The sequence below is a fragment of the Berghia stephanieae genome, chromosome 12, assembly GCF_034508935.2.
Source record: "Berghia stephanieae isolate SIO BIC M18660-M18661 chromosome 12, UCSD_Bste_1.3, whole genome shotgun sequence".
In the NCBI taxonomy this organism is placed as follows: domain Eukaryota; kingdom Metazoa; phylum Mollusca; class Gastropoda; order Nudibranchia; family Aeolidiidae; genus Berghia; species Berghia stephanieae.
Window position 1 is genome coordinate 43339725 of NC_088371.1, and position 7147 is coordinate 43346871.

Sequence of the window (7147 nt, forward strand, 5' to 3'; positions counted from 1 at the left end):
CCCCTCCCCCCAATCTCCATCATTTTGTGTCCTCATTGCGCAATCACGAAACAACACCGGCTGTCATGTTAGTCGAGTGTGTAGTGTGTAGTGGGTGAAAGATTCACTGAACCTTACGAGTATGTCACCATAATATGACGCAAACACTCACACGCGCACGTGAGCACGTTAGTTTTTACTTTTGTTATAGCACTAGCACACTAAAGAAAATGGGTATTGAGGCCATAGCTAAGCAATCATTGTAGAGTATAGGCAAAGGCATTTGTCCATCATCCCTGCCACTCCCTCCCCATGGTCTCATCCACGAAGTCGGTAGGTAGGTCATGTGTATCTAAACTAAAACCCTATTAATTTGAGTATGAGCAGTTTGAGAAAGTGGCAAATAAATGGCCGGGGTTTTATCAACTACGTCACGTTGATCTATGGAAAAGTCTTAACTAACACTTTCTCACCATACACGAGTTTCATATCAGTAACACCCTTGTCGTTGTCGAATAAATTCAATAGCATGACACCAAGCAGAAGTTATAATTTGCTCTATACGCCAAGTATCGTTGAAGCTACGGCTTGTTCTTCCCCTTGTAATGCGATTTATGCACAGTATGTACATATTGCGCTGTGTGAAAAATTACGTTTAAAATTTTTTACTGGAGTTGGAGTTGAATAGAGTTATCTGTCTTACTTAAGGACACAAAGAAGAGAGCCCAATTTAAAATATGTCAGGAGATTTAAACGCCCTATCAGATGCAACAACGTTTTTTTGTCATTCTATTCCTCTCTCTCTCTCTCTCTCTTTCTCTCTGTCCTTCCATCCCTCTACCTCCCTCCCCCCCTCTCTCTCTCCTTCTCTCTCTCTATTTCTCCCACCTTCCCACTCTCTCCGTCTCCTCCTCTCCCTCTCTCCTTCCCCCTCTCACTCTTTCTTTTTTTCTCTGTCTCCCCCTCTTGTTTCTCTCTGTTTCTCCCTCTCTCTCTCTCTCTCCCCTCTCTCATTCTCTCTCTCTCCCTCATTATTTCTCTCCCTTTCCCTTCCTCTCTCTCTCTCTCCTTCTTTCCCTCCCCCCCCCCCCCTCTCTCTCTCCTCTCTCTCTCTCTCTCTCTCTCTCTCTCTCTCTCTCCCTCTCTCCTTGTAACCATAAAACAAACCCTTCTAAACTCAGATACACAAACTTGAAACGGCACAGCTGTCGAAAGCAACTCTCAAATAATTACACTGCAGTCCCTGTAAATAAACTCTCGCTTAAAATATGCTCTGAGGCTATTCCCGATTTTTCTGCTCCATATCATTCGTAATTCAAAACGTTTAAGATAAACTCCGTCCCTGAGCTTGTCCAGATAAGATAAACTGATCAATCTGGATCTCTACGACAAAGGCGAAGATAGACAGGGAGTCTCTCAACCCCCTCCACCCCTCTCCCCAATCTCCATCATTTAGTGTCCTCATTGCGCAATCACGAAACAACATCGGCTGTCATATTAGTCGAGTGTGTAGTGGGTGAAAGATTCACTGAACCTTACGAGTATGTCACCATAATATGACGCAAACACTCACACACGCACGTGAGCACGTTAGTTTTTACTTTTGTTATAGCACTAGCACACTAGAGAAAATGGGTATTGAGCCCATAGCTAAGCAATCATTGTAAAGTATAGGCAAAGGCATTTGTCCATTATCATTGCCACTCCCTCCCCATGGTCCAGGGCTGAGAATCTTCCGCCTAAAGTGTAATTACACTTTCAACTTTTGAAATTCCTCCAAGTGGTGTTAGAAATTATTGCGAGACGCATTTTGGATTGCATCTCAGTAGACTTTAATGAAATTCAAATTTTTACGTTATCGTCGCATAGATGGGACTTGAACTATTCGCTGAAAAATTTCCTCCATTTTCGTGACCCGTCATTCTCACTCCTGAACCATCATGACATTATGACCATCCCCACTACAAAAGCAACTATCACATTATCATCAGTAACACCATCTCCACAACCACATCATCACTGTCATCATTATAATCAGTACCACCTCTAGTGCAAGCACCACTATCACATCATCTTCCTGGTGGGATCTTTACTTGCATAAGTCAGAATTGCTTTCTGTCTTTTGTCTTGGCTTGATCGTTTTCCTGGCCGGCCAGATTCATTGGCAGGGAGGGAAGCAATTAAATGTATAGTCATGGTTTTTGGGAGATGACGTGTTTGTCCTCGTAAATCATCTCTCTTTTGTGTGACGTTAGATTTGTTGTTCTAAATTTTGTATTTCTCTCACAAGGATTCTGTGCTTGTGTCTTGGTGAAACTTTTAGGTGACTTTAAACTAACTACATTGATAGTTTGATCTTGGTGTCCGTTTCTCACAAACGGACTCCAAGATCAAACTATCAATGTAGTTAGCTTGAAGTTGCCTATTTAAACCAGTCTCACCTTTTCTCCGTTACTTTTGATCTATATTTTTTTACAGCCCCATTTTTACCTTTTAAGTGGTGCTGAAATGACCTACAAGTAAAAGTGAAGCAAGCGCCGTAAAACCCTTCGAACTAATAGCTCAAAACTCTCTCACTCTCTATCCATCTATCTTTCTTTACACAAACACTCATAGACACACAAATCAATAAAGCACACTCATTTGTTTAGTCCCGATTAGTTTTCATGTTCATCCTCCACTACTTACCAATAACAGGTCATCACAAACACCTTCACTTCAATCTCTCTCTCTCTCTCTCTCTCTTCTCTCTCTCTCTCTCTCTCTCCTCTCTCTCTCTCTCTCTCTCTCTCTCTCTCTCTCTCTCTCTCTCTCTCTCTCTAACTGTCATACACACACATGACACATATGCACATTCACATAGAACTCAATAAACACTCAGATCTTTAGCCTCAATAATTTTTCACTATCATCGTTCTGTACTCATCACTAGATTTACTTTGAGCTCTCTTTCTCTCTCTCTCTCTCTCTCTCTCTCTCTCTCTCTCTCTCTCTCTCTCTCTCTCTCTCTCCTCTCTCTCTCTCTCTCTCCCTCACACACACACACATACACACACAAATCAGTAAAGAGCACCCAGTTCTTTAGCCTCAATATGTTTTCATTTTTCATCTTCCTATACTTAACAGTGATACACACACACACACACACACATATGGTTCACTTAAATGTTAATTTCCTGGCAATTGCCAACATGAAACATTCGTTAACTTAATATTTACGATTAACAAATAAAACACAACACACATAACAATAACGTTCACTCAATACTTCAACCTAACCTTTCTGTAGCTCTCTCTATATTCAATTGGAGCAGTCTCTATTTCCTCTCTCTCTCTCTCTCTCTCTCTCTCTCTCTCTCTCTCTCTCTCTCTCTTTCTCATATTTTTCTCTTTCTCTCCCCCTCTGTGTGTCTCTCTCTCACACACACACAAACACACTCTATCTGTCCTTCTGTCAGACAAACTTAAATCTATAAAGTGGATCATATCCTTTTCACATCAGCCATCAATCTCTCTTTTCATCTCCAAGTACACACCTTATCACCACCATCATCATCATCATCATCATTACCATCATCATCTTCGTCATCATCATCATCATCATCATCATCATCATCATCGTCATCATCATCATCACATCAATGCCACTACTACTACTACTACTACTACTACTACTATTACTACTACAACTACTACTACTACTACTACTACTACTATTACTACTACAACCACCACCATCGCCACACCATCATTTCATGAAGGACCACCACTACTACTACTACAACTACCTCCACCACATCATCATCATCACCATCATTACCACCACCACGACGACGACATCAAAACACTATCACCATTAAAACAACAATCACTACCACATCCTTACCACCACTACTACAACCTCCTCCAACACATAAATATCACCACCACCACTTCTGCAACCACCACAACTACATACATCATCATTATCATTACTGCCACCAGTACAACATCCACCATCATATCATTATTACCACCACCCCTACCATTAATTTTTATATTTTATACGTCATAATGAAATTGGTTTTGGAACTTTACTTGATTTGAAACAAGGGGTATTGGGATGATTATAGATCTCATTAGATTATATTTAGTTTGCAGAAATTCCTGTTTAAGCATTGAAATTCTTCGGAATTTGTTTCTGAAATTTATGTGAGCGAAATTTTAAGTTGGCGTCTCTGGTCAACTTGAAACAATGGGAGGTGGGCATTAGTGAATCTGTGAATAAGGGAAATGTGGCGACTACCACTACTACTACAACCATCACCACATCATCCCTACCACAACTACTACAACCACCACCACATCATCATACCTACGACTACCATTACTACAACCACCATGTTATAATTACACTTTCAGTTTTTGAAATTCCTCCGAGTGGTGTCAGAAATTGCTGCGAGACACATTTTGGATTGCATCACAATATATTTTAATGAAATTTAAATTTATAGGTTATTTTTGCATGGATGCTTCTTGATCTTAGCGCTGAAAAATTTCCTCCTTTTTAGTGACCGTCATTTCACCCCTGGGCTATGGCTAAAAAAAAGGTGTCCACAACCCAACTTAAGCAATACATTCAATCAAGCCAAGGATAAAATGTATTGCCTAAAGATGTCGAAGATTTGCAGCGGAGATTGTTCAAGACTGATATTGACAGGACGGACGTGAGACGGTACAGGAATTACTGAGAGAGATAGAGGAGGAAGGAGGTGTAACAAAGTTCAGTGTGAATGAGGATGGTGGTTTTGAGTATTTGTTTTAAGTAACGGGAAGAATGAGGCGTGATTTGAGTGTTTTTTGTGATGCGTTTGTTATGGATGCAACATACAAAGTAAATCGATATTTGTATCCACTTGTGAATGTTATGTGCATAGATGATGAGGGTCATGGTTATCCCAGGGTGGCCAACTTTTCAGAAACTGAATTAGGGAAAATTTTTGGTTACCGCACAATAATGTTAAGAGTGAAGTAATACACAGCCTAATACTAATTTAATACTTTACAAAGAATGAAAATGAAAACAGACATTAAGTTGAAATCAGAGCAATGCTGTGTCAAGATTACAGAGGAGCAAGAAGACAAGATTTGTTTGTGTGTCTTTATATGTTACGGAATAGGTACATTTTGGTTGTCAAAACTTTCATTTTTATTTTGACATTTTCTTGATCTTTTAAAATAAAATTATAATTTAATTTAATCAACAGACTTGTTTAATAATTTAAAGATATACTTTTGTGGGGACCTTTTGTAAAATCATTAGTCCGATTGTAGTTGTAAATTTCTTTATATTCTAATGTCGTAAAATCAGTGACACCACTGAATCCCTACCAGCACTTTTACTCACTGAGTCCCTACCACCAGCGCTTTTACTGGGTTCCTACCACCAGCGCCATTACTCACCGAGTCCCTACCACCAGCACTTTTACTCACTGAGTCATAGAGCTTTTACTCACCGAGTCCCTACCACCAGCACTTTTACTCTTCGAGTCCCTACCACCAGTGCTATTACCGTCATAGAGCTTTTACTCAATGAGTCCCTACCACCAGCGCTTCTACTCACTGAGTCATAGACCTTTTACTCACTGACACTGAGTCCCTACCACCAGTGCTATTACTATTACCGAGTTATAGAGCTTTTACTCACTGAGTCCCTACCACCAGTGCTTTTACTCACTAAGTCATAGACCTTTTACTCACTGACACTGAGTCCCTACCACCAGTGCTATTACCGAGTTATAGAGCTTTTACTCACTGAGTCCCTACCACCAGTGCTTCTACTCACGAGTCCCTACCACCAGCGCTATTACTCACCGAGTCCCTACCACCAGCGCTTTTACTGAGTTCCTACCACCAGCGCTATTACTCACAGAGTCCCTACCACCAGCGCTTTTACTCCACTGAGTCATAGAGCTTTTACTCACCGAGTCCCTACCACCAGCGCTTTTATTCTTCGAGTCCCTACCACCAGTGCTATTACCGTCATAGAGCTTTTACTCACTGAGTCCCTACCACCAGCGCTTCTACTCACTGAGTCATAGACCTTTTACTCACTGACACTGAGTCCCTACCACCAGTGCTATTACCGAGTTATAGAGCTTTTACTCACTGAGTCCCTACCACCAGTGCTTTTACTCACTGAGTCATAGACCTTTTACTCACTGACACTGAGTCCCTACCACCAGTGCTTCTACTCACGAGTCCCTACCACAAGCGCTTTTGCTCACTGAGTCCCTACCACCAGCACTTTTATTCACCGAGTCCCTACCACCAGCACTATCACTGAGTCATAGAGCTTCTACTCACTGAGTCCCTACCACCAGTGCTATTACTCACTGAGTCCCTACCACCAGCGCTTTTGCACACCGAGTCCCTACCACCAGCACTTTTATTCACCGAGTCCCTACCACCAGCGCTATCACTGAGTCATAGAGCTTCTACTCACCGAGTCCCTACCACCAGCGCTATTACTCACTGAGTCCCTACCACCAGCGCTTTTACTCACTGAGTCATAGAGCTTTTACTCACCGAGTCCCTACCACCAGTGCTATTACTCACTGAGTCCCTACCACCAGCGTTATTACTCACCGAGTCCCTACCACCAGCGCTTTTACTCACGAGCACCTACGACCAGCGTTATTACTATTACTCACTGAGTCCCTACCACCAGTGCTATTACCGAGTCATAGAGCTTTTACACACTGAGCACGTATGACCAGTGTTATTACTCACCGAGTCCCTACCACCAGCGCTATTACTCAGCGAGTCACAGAGCTTTTACTCGAGTCCCTACGACCAGCGTTATTACTCACCGAGTCCCTACCACCAGCGCTATTATTCAGCGAGTCACAGAGCTTTTACTCATCGAGTCCCTACCACCAGCGCTATTACTCACTGAGTCCCTACCACCAGCGCTTTTACTCACTGAGTCCCTACCACCAGCGCTATTACCGAGTCATAGAGCTTTTACACACTGAGCACTGACCAGCGTTATAACTCACCGAGTCCCTACCACCAGCGCTATTACCGAGTCATAGAGTTTTTACACACTGAGCACGTATGACCAGTGTTATTACTCACCGAGTCCCTACCACCAGCGCTATTACTCAGCGAGTCACAGAGCTTTACT

The 7147-nt window shown here is 42.1% G+C and overlaps 1 protein-coding gene across 1 annotated transcript in view; it reads left to right on the forward strand.

Annotated features, from left to right (window-relative positions):
• The window catches only part of LOC144958023 (uncharacterized), a 127957-nt gene that overhangs the window by 77761 nt on the left and 43049 nt on the right, over positions 1-7147 (forward strand). The gene's annotated exons all lie outside the window — the stretch shown is intronic.